This window comes from Cololabis saira, chromosome 6, assembly GCF_033807715.1.
Source record: "Cololabis saira isolate AMF1-May2022 chromosome 6, fColSai1.1, whole genome shotgun sequence".
NCBI lineage: Eukaryota > Metazoa > Chordata > Actinopteri > Beloniformes > Belonidae > Cololabis > Cololabis saira.
In genome coordinates, this window is record NC_084592.1 from 6,045,546 (window position 1) to 6,069,911 (window position 24,366).

The window sequence follows — 24,366 nt, forward strand, 5'->3', positions numbered from 1 at the left end:
TCTTACGAAGTGAATCATCTGCAGTCTCACAATAAACAACTGCAGATGAGTCTCAGAGACGGAGGGAGACATCGCCACAGTGGAGCAGGATGTAGAATGAGGCTTTTATGTGTTGTGGAGCAGCAAGCTTTGCAGTCGGGCTGATGGATACTGTTTTGCTCCTTTAAATAAACTAGTTCATTAGCGGATGTAACTGGAATGAACCATGCAGAGGTGAATGTGTGAGGGCCACATGTTGCTCAAGTTTCTACCTGAAACAGATCGCAGGCGTCACCACATTTTGGTCGGCTAACTGCATCTTTGTGATATAAATAATGAGAGAAGAGGTTCGGAATGCAGAAGATAAACTCTGCTCTGTATCTTTATTATTCAATCAAAAAAAATATCTTCAATAATGAAAGCCTGCAAAAAAGCATTTTCAACCAAATAAAGTGTTTGAATGGAAAAAAAAATATTTGAACACTCCTTTTCTTTGATTAAAAAGGTTTTTTTTTTATTAAGTGGATTTCTTTTTGATTGAAATATTTATTTTGTGTTTGGGTCATATTATGAGTAAGACATTTGTGTCTTTATTATTCAATACAAAAAAGTTGCTTTAAACAAAAAAAATATTTCCAATCAAAAAACCTTCACATATCATATTAAAAAAAGACTGCAAAACAAATATTTGAGACCACCCCAAAAATTGCATTTCAACAATTGTCTTTTGATTGAACATGTTTTTGATCATCTTTTTCAGAAAAAAGTTTTTATTCAGTCATTTGCCTCCATGTTTTCTCAGATCCCCGTCACTGTTTTACGGTGGTCGACAAGGGCCAAACGCACTGTAATGGCCTAATGCGTCTCAGTTAAGGAAAACAGCTTCAAGTACAGAAACGATTCAAATTCACAAACTCAAAACGAGGTACCAAAAGAGGAACGTGGTGCAAATGAAAAAACGTGCTGCAAAAAACAAAGACAAATGCAGCATCATCAAACGCGCTTTTGAAGATGGTTTCTTGTTTTATATCGTTTTGTGCTTTGCATCGTTTCTCTATTTGCACCGCGTTTGATGATGCTGCATTTGTCTTTGTTTTTGCAGCACGTTTTTTCATTTGCACCACTGTGAGAAAGTGAGCAACCCCTCCCCTTCTCACCGGACTTTTTTTAATGTGTGTGTCAGAGTGGAGGATTGGGCGTGGTCTGCGGGGGAGCAGCACACAGGTGTGCCTGGTTCTGTTGATTGTGGCACACCTGTGTCCAATCAACCTCCCCACCCTGCCTGGGGTTATAAACAGCGGCTGGATACCAGAAAGAGGCAGCTGGTTTGAGATAGCTTGTTGCGAGGCTATGCCCCATTGTGCCATTTTTTAAGACTACTGTTTTTGCCTTCACCTGTATGTCTTTGTGCTTTTTTACACCTTTTTACAATAAAAAGCCTTATTTTTGGGGTTTTTTTTTTACACCTCATCACCCAGGTTCAGTTTTGCCTTGTCCCCTTATACGTGGGGAGGCCGCTCTGGTTCCTCACAACCACGTTCCTCTTTTTGTACCTCGTTTTGAGTTTGTGAATTTGAATCGTTTCTGTACATGAAGCCGTTTTCCTTAACTGAGACGCATTAGGCCGTTGCAGTGCGTTTGGCCCTTGTCGGCCACCGTACTGTTTGCCTCAGAGTTTTGTTCTCAAGCAAAGCTGAGTTCAGAGTGTGCCTCCCTCTATTTCATGTTAAACACCTGTCTTTGCCTGTAAGCCTTCTGAGCGTCCACTCTTCCCTCACAAGTGAGAGGTTTCTCTTTGCTTTTTTGACGTGTTTCCTCTCGTGTTTATTTTCCTTTGAAAACACCAAAATTGGGAAAGGGCAAGAAGTCAAAAGCCTTGAACAGTCATTGTAGGAGACCAAAAACAACGGAAAATAGACAGGACTTATTACCTAAAATACGTCATAAACACCTGTTAAATTCTTCAGAATGGAAGAAAACCAAGACACAGGTTGTAGTAATGTAGAAGAACCGTCCTGAGACACGGGGTGCTTTCTGACTCTTTCATCAGAAAACTTCTGGGATACCTCAGAACTGTTAGAGTCCTACTCATAAATCATTTCTCCTCTTTACTTTGGCCTTCAACTGTCTTTACCTCCGCTCTCACTCACTCTCTCTATTCCTTTTTCTCTTGCGTCATGTCACTGAATTTCCATGTGATCCTCAGCTCTCGTTTCATCTTCATCTCTGCAGCCCAGCGCTCTCCTCTCCTCTCCTCTCCTCTCCTCTCCTCTCCTCCCTTCCCTCCCTGTCGTAGGGCTGTTCTCTTTCATGTGACTCCAGCGTATAAAGCTTTGGAAACACCGAGGCCACGTGGCTGACGACACGTGCACCTTAACTCAGGCACTCACTGGACTCACTGGACTCTACAATAACCCTACACAACCTAATTTGGGGGAAAAAGCACAAAAATGATGACTCCCTGTTGATTTTAAGTGTCATTTCACAGGTTTGTTTATTCACTTTTGGAGGGATTTGAATATAATTAACTTAATATCAGTTGTTTTAGAGACAGATGTTTATGGATTGGTTCAAATTGGTTAAATATTCATTTATTGTAATTTAGGTGAGCTAATTCATTTCCATCCCTTCAGCGAGCTGATGACTAAGCAACACAGGAAACGTTCTCTTTAGCCCACTTTGATTTCTCTCCCATTTTAGCATCATAAAAGGTCGTCATTATGCAGCAGTGAGAGCAGCTCATTGAAGCGGCAGCTGCCAGGTGAGCCAGCAGATTTTTTCACCAGATTTCGGCTTGCGTGAAAGTGAGAGCAACAATGAAAACCACTGCCATCAAACTGCCCCCACCACCACCACAGCTTTGATGGATAACATCACTGAGATGACTGCTGGGCCTGCTGCACTGCTCAAATAGTGCTTCAAACACACGTGTCGTAAGCACAACGTCAAGAAATCAGGATAGTAACCACATTTAAAAAAATGGTAGGTCAGTAAAAACCCTTCCACATTTAATCCGCACATTGAAAGACAAGTTAAACTGCATTTGTCCAAATGATGTGCAAATCAACACCGCAGCGCTTTTGAATATGTGTCAGCTTTTCCCTTCGGGGGCCACAGCGGACTATCTTACCCGGTATTCTGCATCTTCCTCTGTCGTTCCAAGTGCATTTCCTCTTTCATCACCCCCCCCCTGGCAGCTTGATGTCCAGCATCCTTCCACTGGTGCACTCACGTGTCCAAACCTGCAGTCCAGCCTCTCTTACGTTATCTCCAGGAGTCTAATCCTGGCTGTTCCTCTGATGTTCCTGTTTTAAATCTCATCCATCCTTGTCACTCCCAAAGAAAATATTAACATCTTCAACTCTGCTGCCTCCAGCTCTGCTTCCTGTCTCTAGCTCAGGGCCATCATCTCCAAGCCATATAAGGCCTGAACTTTCTGCATAGAACTTAATTAACACCAGAAAAACAACATGCAATGAACAAAATCAATTCTCCTCTTTGCAGTTTTTGTTCAAGTAACACCACAGGATCATTCCTTCACATGTTTTGGCAATGCCCGCCTGTATTATCATTCTGGCCAAAAGTCAGTTTATATATATATATATATATATATATATATATATATATATATATATATATATATATATATATATATATATATATATATATATATATATATATATATATATATATATATGTCATACTGTATATATATGTCATACGTGAATCCGTGTGTGGAATTTTTGCATACGCAAAAAGAAATTCAGATCTTCAAAACTGTGCGTCGGCCCAAATCCATGCACGTTTCTTTGCACATCACAATCAACGTGGATTTGAGCGCACATGCTGGAGCACAACACTCCTCCCTGTCTCCTCCTTCAAGTAGATATATTTGAATATGATAATGAGGATAAATATTCATTAAAAACCACTCATCCTAACAAGGAACTTGGAAAAACAAGTGTAACAAATTTAAAGAAAAAAAGAAAAAAGACATCGGCCGTGAACTTCCAAGAATTCACTTCATTTCAATTCAAGTCAATATAACACCGTTACTGCAACGTATAATCCCCCAAAAGGCAATTATGTGTTGCAGCAACTGTCATGATCTAAGTTTCTTAAAAGAGTCATTATAGTGGGTTATTGCTGCGGGCAGGAAGGATCCCCGGTAGCGTCTGTGTTGCGGTGGATCTGAAGAAAACTCTGCCTGAAGTTGTTGAAGATTATGTTATTTATTGTGTTTTTCATTTTAATAAACCACTCTTAATTGCACAAGCAGTTCCACAGGCTCCAGGACAGAGCCACCCTTCTTTATTAGTTTGTTGCATTTTTTATAACGTTGCTGGCTCTGATGATGCTTTTCCAACAGATTTATTCGCCATAGCAGAGTTATAGAGGATATGCGTCTTACTAAACACTGAAGAACTACCTAAACCTCCCTTTCTTGTAGATACTTTAGCATCAGCATCACTTCTCCATTTCAGTCTGTTGTTCAGGTGAACACAGAGGTCTTTATCCTTTATCCTCATCCACTTCTTCTCCCATTATGGACATATTATTTGACTTGATTCTTGATGCTCCTCTTAAAATCCACAATCACCTCCTTTTTCTAGTTTAAGTTGGAGATGATATGGTGGTTCTCACACCATGCCACAGAGTGTCTACCAGTTCTCTGTCCTCAGTCTCTTGTCCATCACTGATTCACCCAACAACTGCAGGGTCATCTACGTGTTTCTGCAGATGACAAGACTTGGACTTTTACTGAAAGTGTGAATAATGCCATGCGAAGAGGAGTGGTGAGAGGACAGTCCCCTGTGGTGTTCCTGTGCTGCTGGTCTCACAATCTGTGCTCTGTGTACTCCATCTATCTGGTATTCCTTCTGCTCGAATCTCTTACCTTGTTCTGCTGGAGCTTCTTCTCCAGATTTTTCCTGCAAACCTCCATCTTCTCTCTAATCTGGGCTTTAATTTGTCTTTGTACTGACCTCAATTATTCTCTGATTCTCTGCCCCCTTCCCTTAAAAGCTCTTGTTTTCTTGTTGAGCACTTCTGTCAGGTCACTGGTAATAATCCAGTGATTCGTGCCGGGGGTCGGTTCCCTGTCCTGGTGGGATGGAGCTGTCGTCACAGAGGTTAATACAGCCAGTAACACTCGGTCATGGCACTGAACCCATGTCCGTGTGGCTCCCAGAGCGCATCCCGGCCTTTAGCCACAGAACACCCCTGCAGAGTTTCTGCAGCTTCCTGCGACCGCCGGGGAGCTGGAGAAAGAAACTCTGCAGGGGTGAGAAAGGATCTGAGGAGGCATAAACTCAGGAAATGATGATAAGAAACAACATGTAGATCCAATGGAAATTGGCTTTACTTCCAAATGTGTTATATAACTGGAGGAAAAATATTTGAAAGGATTTCCAAAATGAAACTACATGAAATGAAATTAGTGGTTGACCAAATATTTCACCATGTAGCTCTAGAAACAGATACAGTTACTGAAAGAGCTACGTGCCACGAAGGTTTCTGAGGTTTGAAGAAGTTACAGCCTTTACTGCCAATCACTGTCATAACCGGCATACTCTGGTGTCAAAGAGCAATTTGTCACAAGAACATATAATTGCAACACACCTCCAGGAGTAAACACGCGTGCCATTGTGGCCTCTCTACTGTTAAATAACTCATGATGGAGACGTGATGTCAGCTGCATGCCTTAGTGACTCTTACGTCAAACAAGTCATGTGTTTGCTTTCAACTCTACAGAACAGACAATGAACGCCTAAAGCAAATATAAAGATTTAATGGCCCAGCAATGGTTTATTTATTTATTTTTTTAAGACAGGAGGTTTCAGTAGTAATCACCCGGTGGGGATCTGCTTCCCTCGTGGGGCCAGAGAGGGAAGTGCTAGTCACAAACTGCAGAGGCTGAACAGCGGAGGATGCTCACCGGGCCCTAAGCAAAATGTGATTTTGGGGCCCTCTATTACTGCCAATAATACTGATTATTAATCATTCACACACCCACTATAAACTCATTTCATGTTCTTCCCTGTCATTACAAATACACTTGTAAACTAGATGTAAGAACATTTTGTTGTAGTTAGATTGTAATCCACAGTGATTAAGACCATGGAAGCAGACAACAGATTAACAAATTTGCAGAAAAATCTTTCAATTAATATTTTGCAAAGTCAGCAACTGCCCCTCCTGGCCACACACAGAAGCAATAAATAAAAGGTCAAAGAGCTGGGGCCTCATTTATAAAGCTTGCTTGCGCACAAAACAGGGCTTAAAAGATGCGCAAGCTACCTTCCACGCAAAGGTTGGGATTTAAAAAGAAAAAACTAACCGAAAGATGTGCGTATCCCTACACCAACCCTGACCCTCCCTTAAGGCTGAGGTATGGTTCTGCGTCACACCGACGCAGAGCACACGCCGCAGCCGTGACGCCGTGCTGAACCATTCAGACTTCTCCGTCTCTCCATTTGGTCGCGGTGCAGTACCCCCCGCGGCCGCTAGTTAGCGATCTTTTTCTGAATGGTTTATCCGACTTTTTCCGGTCACAGTAAATCAAAGACATAAGGACAACTATTGTGCAAAAAACTAAAACAAAAAAAATCACACATAAACGAAGAAAAGAGCCCTGGAAGTTCACTACTGATTCAAACCGGAAACCGGAAATGCCGGGCCGTCTTCGCATCGCCTTCGCACAGGGTGTCTTGATGATTTGCAATTACAGGCTGAGCCTACCGTTAGTTTTTAAACTGTAAAAAGTGGGGGGAACAAATACATGATTTTGAAAAGTGGGGGGACATGTCCCCCCTGTCCCCACTGTTGCGCCGGGGCACTCACGGAGTTTAGCGCAGCAACGCTGTGCTGCCACTCACTCGCTTTATTTTATACTATTTATATACTTTTTCTACTTTTACTGTGACCACCAAATAATGTGGTTTTCCTGTCCTCCACCTCATCCTCAACACCTCGATCTCAGTCTCCGTGAAATTCAGTGGCACGGTGGCTCGACACGTCTCATTCATCCTGACGCCCAAACAGGCTGCAGGAAGCCGCTGCGCATGCTCAGCAGGCTCATCCATATGCAAATACTACTTTGCATTGCCCATTTATGGTATGAAGTGGGCGTGTAGAGGGCGGGATATGAGGCGGATTCACCTGCACAACCTTCCAGCTGGACTGTGATTTATAAAGCGAACATTGCGTGCAAGTGTGCGTGCACACGGTTTTATAAATCCGGATTTTTTTTTGCGCCCGCTATTTCCGGCTTTTGGGTTTACGTGCACTTTTAGTATGAATCCTACACACTCTTTTATAAATGAGGCCCCTGCACAGTTGCAGCAGTGTTGTTTCCATCATCCTATTGTCAGCATGTTTTTACCCATCTATAATAATAATAATAATAATAATTCATTTTATTTAACGGCGCCTTTCATGTCACCCAAGGTCACCTTACAGAATAAAAACAAACAATACAATACAGGAAATATAATAGTAATACAGTAGAAATTATAATACATACACACATACACAATACATACAAATAGACAATCAAGGAGCAACAGTACAGATAACAGTATGGTGGGAGGTAGTGTGTGGTGACCGGTCAAAGTGAATAGGCAAGTTTAAACAGGTGAGTCTTGAGTTGTGTTTTGAATGTGGTGATGGAGTCTATTTGTCTTATGTATGGGGGGAGGGAGTTCCAGAGTCTGGGTGCCGTACAACTGAAAGCTCGGGCACCCATGCTGCTAAGGTGTGAGGTGGGAGTGGAAAGAAGTCCAGCAGAGGTTGAGCGGAGGGTACGGGAGGGGGTGTATTCTTTCAGTAGGTCACAGAGGTAGGTGGGGGCTAGGTTGTGAAGGGCTTTGTGGGTGAGGAGGAGGTTTTTATAAATGATACGGTATTGGACTGGGAGCCAGTGGAGTTGGATAAGAACGGGGGTGATGTGGTCAGATGACTTGATGCGGGTGATGATCCGGGCGGCCGAGTTCTGAATGAGTTGTAGTTTGTTGGTGAGTTTGGTTGGGAGGCCAGTGAGGAGAGCATTACAGTAATCGATACGGGATGTGACGAATGAGTGGACCAGAATTTCGGTGCTGGATTGGGACAGTGCTGGACGAAGTCTGGAGATGTTGCGGAGGTGGAAGAATGCAGTCCGGGTGATGTTGTGGATGTGAGGTGCAAATGAGAGTGTATTGTCCAGAATGACGCCGAGGCTCTTGACGTGGGGGGAAAAGGGTACCGGGAAGCCGTCGATGATGATGGGAGGGGCGGGAGAGGGTTGCGACTTGGTGAGGGTGGATTTGGAGCCGATGAGAAGAGCCTCAGTTTTATTGCCGTTGAGTTTGAGGAAGTTATTGCTCATCCAGGTATTTATGTCGTGTAGGCAGGTGGTGAGGGAAGCGGGAGGAATGGCAGCGGTGGGGTTGGAGGAGATATATATCTGTGTGTCATCGGCGTAAGTGTGAAAATGGATCCCATGGTGCCGGAGAATTGAACCTAGGGGTAGGAGGTAGATGGTGAAGAGGAGTGGACCCAGTACTGACCCCTGGGGGACACCCATTGTGACACCCGTGCACCCGGATTTATGGTTCTGTAGTTGGACAAACTGTTGACGGTCAGTGAGGTAAGATGAAAGCCAGGAGAGTGCAACACCAGTGATCCCAATGCCAGCCAGGCGGTCCAGGAGTATTGGGTGAGAAATGGTGTCGAAAGCTGCGCTGAGGTCCAGGAGGATGAGGATGGTGAGTAGGCCAGAGTCAGCTGCACGGAGGAGGTCGTTGGTGATTTTAACCAGGGCTGTTTCAGTGCTGTGATTGGGGCGGAAACCGGATTGGAAGGGTTCGTGGAGGTTATTTGAGTTTAGGTGGGACTGTAATTGTGCTGCTACCACCTTTTCCAGAGTTTTGGAGATGAAGGGAAGGTTGGAGATGGGCCTGTAGTGATTGAGGTCAGATGGGTCTGCACCTGGTTTTTTTAGGGTGGGTGTGATGGCAGCTAGTTTCAGGATTGGGGGAACGGTTCCAGTGGTGAGGGAAGAATTAATTATTTTGGTAATCATGGGGGAAATGGATGGCAGACATGCTTTGACAAGCAGGGTGGGGAGGGGATCAAGCTGACAGGTGGTGGTTTTGGCTTTACGAATGAGTTCTGAGATGGTGTGTTCTGATACCGGAGTGAAATTGGTGAGAGGACTGGAGAGGGGTTGGTTGGTGGTGGTTATCCAGGGTGGGTCATTTGTGGAAGAGCGTGTTGAGGCCAGTTGATGGTGAATGATGTTGATTTTGGAGCTGAAGAAGTCCAGGAAGGCGGTGCACTGGTCAGTGGAGATGTCTGGAGGGAGGGTTTTTGGAGGCTGAAGTAAGCGGTTGACGGTTGAAAAAAGGACTCTATTGTTTCCTGTGGCAGAAGTAATGAGGTTGGAGTAATATGATGATTTGGCGGTATTAAGTGCATTTTTGTAGAGCTGAAGGTGATCGGAGTACATTTGGATGTGCACAGTGAGTCCGGTCCTTTTGTAGAGTCGCTCCAGTTGACGGCCTGTGGATTTGAGCTGGTGGAGGTCAGGGGTGAACCAGGGGGCAGAGTGGGTAAATGAAACTGAGCGGGTTTTAAGTGGAGCCAGGGCAGTGAGAGAGGAGGAGAGACAGTTATTGTAGTGTTGTACCAGATCGGCAGGGGAGGAGGATGAGGGGGGATTGGGGAAGGAGCTGATAAGGGTAGAGAGATCTGTGGGGTTGATGTGTTTGATGTTTCTGAAGGAGATGATCCGTTGTTCTTTGACTTTGTGCAAATGGGTGTGGATGTCATAAAGTATGGCTTTGTGGTCCGAGATGGGGAAGTCCATGATAGTGAGGTTGGCGGGAGTTATGTCTGTGCAGCAGATTAAATCGAGGATGTGACCTTTGCTATGTGTTGCGAGGTTGACGTGTTGTGTGATACCAAGGCAGTTCAGGAGTGATGTGAAGTCGTTTGCTAGGGTGCAGGATGGGTCGTCAATATGAATGTTGAAATCACCGTGGAGGATAACAGTAGGGGACATTGTGCATACAGATGTTAACAGTGATGAGAATTCAGTAAGGAAAACAGCGGAGGGTTTTGGTGGTCTGTAGATGGTAATGATGATGATGGGTTTGGGTCCAGAGAGTTTTACAGCTAGGCATTCAAAGGAGGAGTGTTGGGGGACAGTGAGAGCAGTGACTTTTATGTTTTTACGGTAGATGAGAGCCAGGCCCCCCCCCCTCCCAGTGGCGCGGGGTTTACTAAAAAAGGAAAAGCCAGGTGGGGTGGTTGCATTTAACTGAGTGAAATCATTCACTATGGTTTTTAATCTGAAATGGGAGCAAATTCAGCTACAAGAGCGGCCTGGGGTTGATTTACACTTAATATTTAAAGTGATATAGTACTAAGTGTGATACTGAGTGTCATCTACTGGGTAGGCCTACTAAAAGAAGAGCCTACTAAAAGAAACAAAATGATCAAATAAATAATTTATAAACCATTTACTGTAAACACATTGTCTACTTTATTTTTGGTTTTAAATAAACTGCAACAGAAATGTGCAACAACAATTTGAAGTCTACTCTAGTCTGTTAACATAATATTGTTTATGTAATACACACATTATTTTATTTTATTTTTTTAACTCTTGGGTGCCCCCTAGTGGTCACGGGGCCCTAAGCAGCCACTTAGTTGGCTTATGCTTTGGGCCGGCTCTGCTCAGTGGAATGACATCTTAATGATGATACTTACTTGTTCTTTAATGAAACTATTTCAAATGACTCACACATGTTAAGCCAACACTCCCCCACACCCCAGCGAGCATTTGGGTCCATCTGAGATATAAATTGGCTGAAGAATGTCATCTTAGCGAGGTGGTCTGAAGGAATGGGCGTGTTGACTCTTTTATGGAGCAAGTGGTCCAGACTTTGGCCCGTCAGTGTTCCTTCAAGTGGTTCCCTTGTTGCAGCTTTTTTATATCATGATAACTTTGCTCTGAAGTGGTGTGTTATTGTTATTATTGTTTTGTTTTTAGACCAACCTAAATCATCCTTAATTTTCTCTAACAAGATGGAGCTGAAAAGCAATTCATTATATTTTTCTGTCCTTTCTACATTCCCGTACACATAAATTGAGTTTTGTTCCCGTAAAAACATTTGAAGTCTTTTGGTCAGGCGGTTAGATTTTTATTTGTTCTTCTGCGAAACATCATTCACTTCACAATCACTTTATGATTCTGTTTTCAAGGATTAAAAATAATCCGTATTTATTTCAATATGACATATACAAATATTTATTTGCCGACCAAAAACACTGAATACCAGAAAAGCTGTTTTTTAGATGAAAAACAGCCAGGATGAAACAACTTACATTTTTATGTGCAATTTTCTCTTTTTTAATGTTTGCAGCATCATTTTTAAGGCTGCAAGTGATTACTGTTAACACGTCAAGACGCAGGAATGTGTTTGAAGAGCCCTTCATGTTCTCTGGGATCAGACAGAAGATTTTGTGAGGAAAAGAAAAACATGTAAAGGCGAAATACTTAAAAAGGTCTCATTCTTTGTTCTTTCTTTTTGAGAACGTGGGAATATGCAAATATGTTCAACATCACAGTCTTACTGTAATTCTGTGACACTTCAAACATCTGTTCTCCAGTTTAGTCCGTGTGCGCTGGAGACTTTACCTTCGTGGACAAATGTGTTGGGACTGTTAAAGACAGAAAGAAAATACGTCAATGCTCACTGAAATAATTTGATAAATAATTCATTTAAAACAGACTGATGAAAGTCAGACATTTCTTTTGAAATTGTTATTAATGACACCTGTTTAGAAATCAAACCAACGAAAGTGGCTTGGACAAAAATGATGAGATTTTGTTGCACCACCTTTTGAGTCTGACTGTAATAAAGTGCTCTGTGTAACTCTGAGTGAGACTTGTGCACCTGCAGACAGGTATTTTGGTCCACTCCTCACGGACAGACTGCTCCAGGTGTCTCAGGTTTGAAGGGTTCCTTCTCCAGACTGCATGTTTCACCTCTTCCTCAGATGTTCAGAGGGATTGTGACCAGGACTCATAGGCCATTGCTTTGGGTCGTGGTCCTGTTGAAGGACCTTTGACCTGCGATTGAGAACAAGCTTCCTGACACTCAGCAGCATATCAGTCTAAAGTATCTCAATCGTCTAGAGATTTCATTGTACCTGCACAAGTTCAAGACACCCGGTACCAGAAGCAGCAAAGCAGCTCCAGAACATAACGGAGGCTCCTCTGTGTTTTACAGTAACTATGATGGAATTTCCTGTTTCCATCCATGTAACTCACCAATAAGCTCAACTTCTGTCCCATCCGTCCAAAAGACATCATCCCCGAAGCTTTGTGGTTCCACACTACGGAAGAGTATTAGGGCCAGGCAGGAGAAAAATATAAATAATATTTTAGAGGAGGAAGATTTTTTTTTCATTATTATGCACTTTGAGAAAAAAGTCGAAATGTCGAAAAAAAAGTTGAAATGTCGAGAATAATGTTGAAGTGCAATTTCGAGAAAAAAGTCGAAATGTTGAGAAAAAAGTCAAAATTTCGTGAATAAAGTTGAAATGTTGAGAAAAAACGCGAAATTTTGAGTTTATTCTTGAAATTGTATTTCAACATTAATCTCGACATTTCGACTTTTTTCTCGAAGTGCACAATAAAAAGAAATCTTCCCCTCTCAAATACTTTTTCTCCTGCATGGCCCTAATACAGTACTCACTACACACTGATGAATTCCAGTCTTGCTTTTTTAATGATTTTCTGTCAACAGCGAGTCCTCCTCAGTCGTCTCTCCTTACGTCTGCTTCGGCTCAAACAGCAACAGATGGTGTGAGCTGACACTGATGCCACCTCCACTTTAAAGTTCCACTTGAATCTCTTTGGAAGTTGCTCCGGGCCTTTTGGTTACTAGTTGTATGATCCATCTCTTCAGTTTGTCATCAGGTTTCCACTTGCAGCCACGTCCAGGGGTGTCCTGTGGACCCTAAACATCAGAATGACGTTTGTAGACTAGACTTGTAGTCAAGACGGCCTAAACCCAGACCAAGACCAGAGATATCAAGACCAGGACAGACCAAGTCAAGACAAGACTAGTTCAGCTCAAAACCAAGACCAAAAACAAACCTAGTAATGTCCTGATCCTGCGTGATTGTAGAACATCAGCTCCATCCTGGTTCAGCTAGTTTCCATATGAGCTTGTATTCAACAGCAGCTCAATAACACAGAGAAGTGGATGATGATGTTGAACTCACTATAAATGTTTTCATCCATCAGCTGAGATCAGATATGTGTGGCGACTGCACTACCGCTATTTCTATTATTGGAGGATTGGCTCCAGTGCTTTTAAGGATTGACACGACTATTAACTTGTCCCAAAGTCCTCTAGCAGAATAACCAGCTCCAACACCCCCCTCCATCTCAGAAAAGTCATGAATAGTGATTGATTTACATTGGACTTAATTTGGAGATGAAAACTGAATTTTAAATATTAAAGATACAATTATCGACTTGAAATTACATTATTTAACATTGAAGTAATCAGATTACACCTTATATCAGCATCACTGAAATGGACCTGATGCGTAATCAATCACAAAGATGTGAAAATATTATTCATATATTTATTCAAACAAGGCCATTATAAACACAAAACTGTAATTAAATACAGACATATGCAGATGCACCAAAACATTAAATCAAATGCAAAATACAAATAGTTTACAAAACTGTACATTAACAAGAGGAAGAACTGCTGACCACAAAAAAAGTGGTCTTGAGACCAAGACCGGTCTTGAGAACTACACATCAGGCTGCTTGAAGATGGTCTTTTGGAATTTACCTTTAACCTACTATTTTTTGTCTACTATTTTATTTCTGATCTCCTCACACAACTCTTTCCTTGGCTTTCTCATGTTCCACCAGCAGAGGGATCACCTCTCACCACTGACTGCAGACACCAGACACCAGTGATGCTAATTACACTTTAGTTAAGCATGGAATTATGGTCGTATTATTTTTAACATTTTCTGGTGGTACCAGCAGTTTTTATAGACCACTTTTATTAGTTTGTTCGTTTATTCCTATGATTCTGTTGAGCCACAATTCAAAAACCATATCTGATTATTATTTCTCCATTTTCAGTAAATTATTGTAATTTCTTTTGTCACTTTCAGTTTATTTCAGTGTCCAATTTGGGTTTTTCTTCTTTAATGGAACGGCCGTGAAAAACGTGGCCACATGTTGTACCAGGATTGATTTCCAGCCCGTCTGTGAAGTCACATCTTAGTCCTGCCTCCTTAGATGAGAGTTCCAGTGCAGAGAGAATGTGTATTTTCATCTCTGAGTGTGTAAACGTCCCTAGGGTCAACCTTCTATAAAGTAAACTCAAACGTTAAACAGTAACAAAAGGGAGAAATACACTTTCAGTTGTTTATCTGATAAAAATCCAAAATGATAAATTTATAATGATACAGATCAGTGAAAATCTAAATCATTACAAAGTCAGTTAAGAAGCTAGAGCTCCCATTAGCTGATTAATTAGTTTATTCATCATTTCTTTCATATAAACTGCAACGTTGCTGCAGGGTACAAGAGATAAATGGCGTGTTCGTCAGTAAAACGTCATCCTGATGAAACCCAGTCTGAGCTTCCACCTACATGTAGGAACCACGTCTCTCTTGCGTCCTAATTGTTGACATGAATAGCTATCCTGTTCTCTTGTCTTGTGATTATGTTTTAGATTTGGATCTCTTTTCCAGGAAGACTGAATTCCCCACATTCCTGCCTCCATTCACCCATAACTATTTCCCAATCTGGCTTTCTCCAGGATTTTCCACACCTTAAAAGCACATCGATGAGTGAAGGGAGAGGAGCCTTGTGAAGGAGCTCAGCATGAGAAAACACCTAACTGATCAAACCTGCACCTGCATATACCACAAACTTTAATGTAGTTTGACATTTAAGCAAAGGAACCAGGAGTTCACAGTTTAGGTTTTGACCTTCCCATCCTCACTTTGGTTCCTTGTATCTCTTTCTCACATCCTCACTGAGATGAGCTAAAGTAAAGAAAGAGAAGTGAGGGGGGGAAGCAAGGAGACACATCATGTAATGAAAATCACCAAATTTAGGTTTGACTAGAACAGTGGTCCCCAACCCCCGGGCCGCGGCCCGGTACCGGGCCGTGGGTCATTTGGTACCGGGCCGCACAGAGAGAAGAAATTTTTTTTTTTTTTTTTTTTTTTTTTTTAAATAATTTCTGTAGAATCCCCGACTGATGATGGATGACTCTCAAACTGATGGTTCACAATGTTTTTATTCCTTGGATGTTAATACACAGCAAACACACCATAAACGAATTAATGCCGGCCATTTTATTTAGTTTTTATCGGCTACACCTTTAGATTGGGCCGTGAAAATATTGTCAGACATTAAACCGGTCCGCGGTACAGAAAAGGTTGGGGACCACTGGACTAGAAGACTCAAATCTACATTTCTGACTTGTTCTACCAACAAAGTTGAAATTAAGCTGGTTGTAGAACCCTCAGTGAAAAAGCTACAGCCTATGGCAGGCAATGCATTTCGGGATAAATTAACCTGAAAAAAGACACATAATGGAAAGAAACCCTTTTGAATGTGACACTTAAAGGAAGCAGTCTCTAAACTGGTATCTAACTTCAGTCTTCCTAATAATCACATCTGTTAATCTCCCTCCTTATCACAAGATCAGAGGAAAACATGTTTTCTAAATGTGGAGCATGTTGCTTTCCTGGCAGCCCCCTTGGTTACTTATTGCATAGTGCTTTTTCACTTTTAGTTCATGCTAATGCTGTTTAATTTTGGTTGAAAATATCAGCATGACACAGTCAGGATAAGTGCATATCAGGCTGCAGCACCGTGAGGTTTTACAGGGTCTCACCTGGCTGACAGACAACTTTTTAAAACACTGAACAAAACTGCAAAACTGAACATGAAAAAGATCTTTCACTTTCAGCTCTGAGCAGCTACAGAAAAGTCAGGTTTCAGGTTAAATCTGTTAATCCCTGTCATTAAAAGCCTGGCCAGCAGATGTCTGTGTTGCACAGCAGAACAGAATGGAACAGTCTCCACCGTGAAACGGGTGGCAATAGGTTTATTTCATTTCATTTTTTACTTGTATTTTTATTTTTTTTGTACATAAAACATGGTGTTTATTAATAACCCAGCATACAGATTTATGCTCCATCTGGGTGAAATCTTCCCTATAATCTCAGCCTTCATGGGTTTTACCAGCACGACATGTCCAGACACTGAAAGAAGGTGTGAATGATATCCAGACTGGTGCTGCAGGTGGAAGATCCAGACTTCTCAGGATGGGGGCGAGACTTTACTGAGCTGCAAGAAAGCTGAGTGTCAAAAACTTGAGCAACCGATTCCATTTTCACATGGAGCAGATTCATTAACTTGTTTCCAGAATCATTAGTTCACTTTGTGAGAGACTTTAATCCACCTGTTTCTGGGAATGAATCACACGGCCGACTGTGCCACTGGAGTGCAGCCACGGGATTACCCTAATCTAATTTAATGTACAACACTATTTCTTTAAAACCACTGACAGAAAACACTTGGGAAAGTGGATCTTGAAGAGGTGAAAATCAGGAGAGTAACTATGTGTGTGTGGAGTAATGTGGAGACATTTGAAACATGCAGGGTGTTTGGATGTTTCCTAGCTTACAGTCAGTACTGGAGTTGAGGGAGGATGAGGGGGGACGACATCCCCCCCCTGAAATAAAAACGGTCAAAATCATCCCCCCTGTAAAACTGCCATCCCCCCTTTCCATCCCTTATGTAATTTCATCAATGAATGTGGTTTTACTGCTATTTCAACATTTAGAGTCATCACCAGGAAAATAACACCAGAAAAATAAATTATTTGACAATTTTCACCTGTTTCAAGTAAATTTTCACTTGAAATAAGTAGGAAAATCTGCCATTGGGACAAGATTTATCTTCTCATTACAAGCAAAAAAATCTTGTTCCACTGGCAGATTTTTCTACTTACCGGTATTTTAAGTGAAAATCTACTTGAAACAAGTTAAAATTGTTGTTTTTTCCAGTGATGAGTCTTGTTTTAAGTGTAATGAGATTATTTTTACTAAAATGAGACATTTTAACTGGAAATAAGACAAATATTCTTGTTAAGATTTAGAGTTTTTGCAGTGATCCATGGTACTTATCCTGTGAAGGACAGAGTCATATTGATAAGTTCAGAAAAGTGTTTTTTATTGTTGTGTTTTGATGTATTTGATGTAAGCCCAGTGGATATTTAAAGCTTACAGAAGGCTGCATTTAACTGCTGCTATGTCATTCCTGCAGTATTTCTGCAGGTGTTTTGGTCACTGCTATTATTTGTAATATATTATATTATTTGTAATCAGCACAAATTATCTGTCCCCATATGATAAAATCCACCATCCCCCCTGATTTTTTTTTTTTTACAACTCGAGTACTGTTGCTTACGGTCGAGTACAATGTCCAGTGTTTTAACTCAGAGACACGTATCAGTGCAGCTGCTGCACCTGAACCCCACTCTCAAAACCTGGAGCTCTGGTTGTGGCTCATGTAATTGGAGGTAAGATGGCCAGAATGACAAACAATTAACATCTATTACATCTTAAGGAAACTGTTTTATTCACAAAAATAAAGAGACCATTTAAAGGTTTTGCATGTCCGTGCTGCTACTTTCTCTGCCCAGTAATTCCCATTTATGTCAGAGATGTTAAAATAGGCCAGAGATGCAAACTGATGAATCAGCCTCCCAGGAGATCTGTCATTATAATCTGGCCTCTATATTCATCCAGCTCCTCTCACTTTCTCCTTAAAGTTGGCATCTGAAATAGCTTCGCAGCAGCACACATTCCTTCCAGGAAGGATGAAATGAGAAAAGCCAGTCCTCAAGGTTCATGTACAGCAGCCGTGTAAGGTCTCAAATGTATATTCTCAAGTTGTTAACGGCTGCCGGAGTGTAAACTATAACTTACACACAACGGGAAGGTCATATATTTGCAGAGAGAACGCTGTGTGAGACTATGAGAAAGTTCACTGATGCAAAAGATAAAAACTCTGAACCCACATTTGAGACACTTGTGAGCAGAGGTGTCAAGTAACGAAGTACAAATACTTTGTTACCTTACTTAAGTAGAAATTGTGGTTATCTATACTTCACTGGAGTAATTATTTTTCAGACGACTTTTTACTTTTACTCCTTACATTTTCACGCAATTATCTGTACTTTTTACTCCTTACATTTTAAAAACAGCCTCGTTACTCTATTTCATTTCGGCCTTTAAATAAAACTATCCAGTTAAATTGCTCCATCCGGATAGAGTGAATTTGGTTGTGGTTGTTTCAGATGTTCTTGTCCAGTTTTGTTCTTACATCCATTCCCTCAGATTCCTGCAACTAAACTTGGATGTACATTCCAATAAAGGTTAGGATAAATGATAACATGCCTCTGAAGTTTGACTTTTTGCACCATTACAATACTTATAGGCAACTAGTCATCATATCTTCTGCTCTCTGAAACACATGTTAATGCTCAATAGTACACATATATGCTTCTTTAATATATTTGCATTGTACTAAGATGCATTCATTTTCAATGGCTTTTGTCCTTAATGGCTTTTTTCCCCCTTACATTACTTTTACTTTTATACCTTAAGTAGTTTTGAAACCAGTACTTTTATACTTTTACTTGAGTATAAAACTTGAGTTGATACTTCAACTTCTACAGGAGTATTTTTAAACTCTAGTATCTATACTTCTACCTGAGTAACGAATGTGAATACTGAAGACATCTCTGACGGGAAGGCCATATATTTGCAGAGAGAACGCTATGTGAGATTATGAGAAAGTTCACTGATGCAAAAGATAAAAACTCTGGAGCCACATTTGAGACACTTGTGAGAAAATAGTTAATGGAACTGAATCTACATACGGTTACTGATCTCACCTCAATCACTGGCTTGAGTCAGGGCTGAGTACGTTGTAGAGAAGTGCAGAACTGATCCCTGACGGGGTCGTCCTTGTGTGCGTTCCTCGTCATGACTCCAGGTTCAGGCTGCATGCCGGTGACTCACTTCTCAGAGATGACACATCTCTCCTCCTCACAACCACACGTTTCCCACTGCTGCGATACTCAGAAGCCTCGGTGCGCTGGCTTGGATGAATGGGGAGCTTTTTTGGGAGCTGGACATCAGCATTGCTGCCTGGTGAGGTGGACTCAAAACAGATATTTGGTTACTGCTTTCAGTAAATGTATTTATTTGTGCAGCAGAATGTCCTTGCTGTCATTTTACATCCACTATGCTTAGAATAAACATTCATGGGTTGTATGGCAGATGCTTCTTTTGAGGTAAATGTCTTTCCCCTGGATCATGGAAGTGTATTTAAGTTATAAGGCAGTTTGTGATATTTTAATTTAGACTGTACAGCATTTACACCAATTCCCAAGACAAAGAAGGATCCCTTGTCCTAGTTACAGAGCCTCATTTGCTGGAGGAACCGGCAAGGTGTTCATGTCCCCACAATCAATATTGAGACTAAATGTTCTGAATTAAACTCTTATGAAAGCTTGAGTTTGACTTACTTTAAATGTAACCCTTTTGGATTTGATCCCTTCTCATACTTGGGGTTTTAATCACCATAACGGGCTAATACCACCCAACAGTGGCACAAAACTCCAGGAGGTGCTAATCAGCTGCAGAAAATACCCTAATAACCACAACGTGAGCCTTTGAGCAGGCTTGCTCTTGTAACTTCTGAGGGTTCTCTGGTGCTCCTGTGTGGGGCTGGAAATATGTTGGTTTATCTGATCAGGCCGGGACTGAAGGACTGATCCCACACTGGGGTTAAAGAGCAGCTTTGGGTCAGTTTAATGCATGTTTTTATGAAACTACCGAGAAACCGCCGGTGCACCTGGTGGTGACCCGTGACCCGTGACCCCGGTAAAGCTGTAGTAAAGCTGTCCCCCCCTAGAATAATTTGAGACAGAATGAATAATTGTTGAACAATGCAGTAGTATTTATTGAAAGCGCAATGTAAGCAGTGCTCATTATAACCGTGCAATAATGTGCTATACACATCTTTAAAGATCCCCCCCCCCCCATTCCTAGAGTCCACACACCAATACTCACACAGCAACGGAGCCTGCCACCTAGTTACAATAACTACTGTTTTGTGGCATAGTTGTCAAATGTTTGACAACACAATAAATATATATTCTAGAAATTGTTTTGGATTATTCTTTAAGGTATTTCCTTTAGTTTTGGGATTGTTTGGAGCTTTTAGAAGCTCCAAAATGTAATGGACTGTGTTGGAAGTTAGAACATAGAAGTATAGAGTAGAGTATATATAGAGAGAGATATATAGAATAGAATAGAATAGAATAGAATAGAATAGACTAGAATAGAATAGAATAGACTTTATTGATCTCCCAGAGGAGAAATTCAATTGTGCAGCAGCAAAACACACACATGCTCAACGGTTTATACCAATACACACGAAAGTATGACAAGGTATAAAAAAGTATATCCTAAAAAAATTTAAATACAAATAACCAATAAATAGCTAAATAATTAAAAAAGAGCAATATAAAATGTAAAAAGAAATGAGCAACGTACAAGAGAAAATAGTAAACCCAAAAAACGGATAATATTTACATGTGCAAAAATACGTGAGGTATTTATATATATATATATATATATATATATATATATATATATATATATATATATATATATATATATATATATATATATATATATATATATAAAAATGGAGAGTGATATAGAGAGAGAGAGCTGTATTAAAGACAGGCTACAAACTTTATTCCTTGTCCCACCCGGAATTATTCTCTAAAATGTTACTGTTTATTGCCCCCCCTGCCCCCTGCGTGAACGCGGGGGCAGGAGGGGCAACTGGGGGGGGGGGGGAACTACCCTCATGATGGGAATCAGCTGACGCTCCTGGCACGGCCGGCGGAGGGAGAGCGCTCCTTATTGGGGGTGATGCGGCTCGGCCCCTCGCACCCGCAGCAGCTCTGCAGCTCTGCTCTGCTCTGGTGTCAGTCAGGGGGGGGGTCTGCGGGATCAGCACGCCTCTTGTCAGCCATATTGCCCCCCGGTGGTGCAGGAGTCTGCAGCAGCAGCAGCCCCAGCACCGCCCGCTGCAGCAGCAGCAGCAGCAGGAGCAGGAGCTGCTCACTCACCGCGCTATTTTTACTCCGGGATATATAAGTCCTGCACGGCCGGGCCGGGGGGGGAGAGGACTCGCACCGGCACCGCAGCAGCAGCACAGGTGAGTCCCGCCGACCTTAGCCCGGTAAGCCGGGGTCACGCCCGGGTTCAGGGCGGGTAGAGGACTAATCAGTCCCGGTCCCGCCGGTACCTGCAGATACCTGCCAGGTCCCTGCCAGGTCCGTATGGTTCCCGCAGGGCTGCTGTCCGGCTGCTGCTGCTGCCTTGCTCCGGCTCCGCGTCAGCGGCTCCTCGCAGCGGGCGGACGGGTGAGTGCAGGGCAGGTGTGGGACCGGGGGTACCGGGGAAGAGAGCCGGGTAACCGGACACCTGCTCCGTCCTGCCCGGGACTCCCCCAGGATGCTGGGACTCGGACCAGCCGGTGTCCGGCTCTAGCGGCTCCGCCTGACCCGGTCCTGAAGAGAGGTTTATGGGTGAAATTATGGGAGAATTCATTTTTATACTTTGCAAAACAGAACCTGAAGCAAAAAAGGCGTCTGGCTTTTTTTTTTTTTTTAGAAAAGTAAGGTGTTAGTAAGAAGTTTACACCTTTTTTAATATTTCAATTTTTCCACAGTTAAATTGGTTTAAATTAAGCATGTTTGTAGTGATTGTAGTTGTAAAGAGAGGTTTATGAGGTATTGGGGGAAATTATGAGAATTCATTTTTATAGTCTCTGCAACACAGAACCTGAAGCAAAAAAAAGAAAAGTGTTTCATCATTTTCTTTTACAGTAAGAGTGTGTAAATATTACGGTGGCAGTATGCGTATATGAAAAAAAAATGTCTGCATTATCTCAAACTCAGTACTTCATATCTTTCTGTTTCTGAGCCGCATTCATTCATTTGCCGTAAGTACTGAAATAGGAGCGCACATGGAATTGAGGAGCGGCTGATTTGACCACGTAAGTACGAATGACGGCTGGCTGGACCGCAGTATTCCTCGTTGAGTACAATTTTTTTTTTTTTTTTTTTCTGTTTTTTTTAAGTATCTTAAAAACCCCAAAGCGGAAACCATGTTTCTTGCGACGTTTGCAACTTTTAGTACTACAGAGCAGCTGCTGACCCGCCGCCCAGCGCTGATGCCGGTCAGGCTGGCTGTTACAGCCGTCACCTCGTCAGTATTTACACCAGTTTTACGTTTCAGCTTAACGGTTCATCACGTGAAATACGTGAAGACCTTGTCAACTCGTCAGGATGATTGGTCCAAGTTTAATTGCGGGCATTGGTTTTAATATTTGAATAAGTTGGTGTTTATCGTAAACGTGTCCAGCACCTTCCTCCTGAAAACAGCCACATGCACGCGCCTACACATGATGCCAGCGTGAGCACGAGCACCGGCTCTGCAGCGTCACCGAGCTTCGCGGCCGCTGATTGGCCGCGTTGAAACAACGGAGATTTGTGATTGGTCAGAAACCCACGTCGCTCAAATCCTCCTGTTGCTCTGGCCGCCGCCCCCGTCGGGGACCAAGTTACAGCTCATTTGAGAAGAGGCTGTGCATCCTGACACGAGATACCTGTGACGGCGGGTTTTAGATTTCTCTCAGACTACTGCTATTTTATTTCTTTTTTGTGACCTATTGACTAATGCTATAGGTCAAAAGTATAGCAAAATCGTTTATGTTATTCTGAAAACGCATCCACATTCATGTTTTTTTTTTTTCCAATAAGTAAAAGCCAGTTTTTAGTTGTATTATTTGGCTTGAAGTAGTTATTCACAGAAATATACAACAAAGCAAACTCGTACTATACCTACCCTGCTGCTCAGTTTATAGTACTCTTAAAATTGACATGAAATTCATATTCAAAACATGGTACCTCTTGTCCTTTTTAAGATGGAGGAAATTAAATATTTCCACAGAATTGGAATTGCCACAGACAGCTGTCTTAAGGATTTAAACTCATTAATCTGTAAAACAATATACAAAATAACCGATGTTTGTAGCAGCTTAAAGTTATGTTTTCATTTAGGCCTAGGGTTTAGATGCAGACAGGGATGAAACAGAAGTTTTTATTTTCAAGCACATTTTGAGCATCTCAATATTATGTTTTTTTTTTTCTTTTCTTGCATCGCCATCTCAGAATTACTGGTCTTATGAAATGCATTACTTTTTTTAGTCCTATAAACATGATTTCTGACAGTCAGTCTAGAGCTCTGGGTTTTATTTAGCAGATTAACTTCAATTTCTGTGCCTGACTGCTAAGATCCAGTCAGATGCACCATGTATTCCCCCTCCTCCTACTCACTGTGTTTTTATTTTCTTCTGTTCTTGTAATTATTCCCACCCTCAGGTTTAGAACGTGACAAGATGAGGCAGAAACTCTCAGTACCTTCAGTGTTAACAAAGTATGATCAGTGTTGGAGTTTAAACTGCAACATTGGCCCTTTTGTTTATGTTTGTGGAACCACTGATCGCCACCTAAACAGGCCGTTTGTGCTGTTTGGCAAACTCTCAGCTGTACTCTGAGGAATCTGTTGGCTCTTCAGTGGGTCAACTCAAATTTAAAGCAGTTGCTCCAGCTCCCTGCTGTTAGAGCAGCTGCTGGATGTGTTTGTAAGTGCATGTGTGTCAGCTATTGCCCTTGAACAGAGCATTTTTGTGGCCTCAGAAGGCCCACTTGCAGTGACGGATGAATGTTAAAATATTCCTCCACTAAAAGGACTCAGGTTCGTTCTCATAAATTTGCTAGATTTGGGACAGTAAAACGCCTCTGCAATCATTGATTTAACAGACAAATCACACTAAAACACAACTAAACTACAAACCATCAGCCCCCAGAGTTTAGTGAAAGCTTATTTACATTCAAATATAATTGGAAAACATGCAGGATCAGATTCTCTACGCCTCTCTTGTTTCAGTACCTGCCCGGTCGATCTGCCACGTGGATATTCATGTGATGCAATGGCTGAATGCTGAAATGAACTCAAGGTGCATTTCCACTAGTGGGGGTTGTGGGGTAAACCTGCCAGACAGGAAGCTCTTAAGGGGCTGACCCCTGCTCGGCCCCTTCGACCGCTGGGTCTCCGTTACACTGTAGTGCCACATAAGAACCAGTGGCTGAGGCCCCGTTTACACGTAGCAAAAAC

The 24,366-nt window shown here is 42.0% G+C and overlaps 1 protein-coding gene across 3 annotated transcripts in view; it reads left to right on the forward strand.

Annotated features, from left to right (window-relative positions):
• The first annotated feature begins 21,194 nt into the window (after nucleotides 1-21,194).
• The window catches only part of LOC133445726 (radixin), a 60,408-nt gene continuing 57,236 nt past the window's right edge, over nucleotides 21,195-24,366 (forward strand). Inside the window, exon 1 of one of the 3 annotated variants that reach the window (XM_061723098.1) lies at nucleotides 21,195-21,340. The gene's annotated coding sequence lies outside the window, so the exon portion shown is untranslated. Of the gene's footprint in view, nucleotides 21,341-21,470; nucleotides 21,549-24,366 lie in introns of those variants that run through there. The other 2 variants (XM_061723099.1, XM_061723100.1) reach the window with 2 other exon arrangements.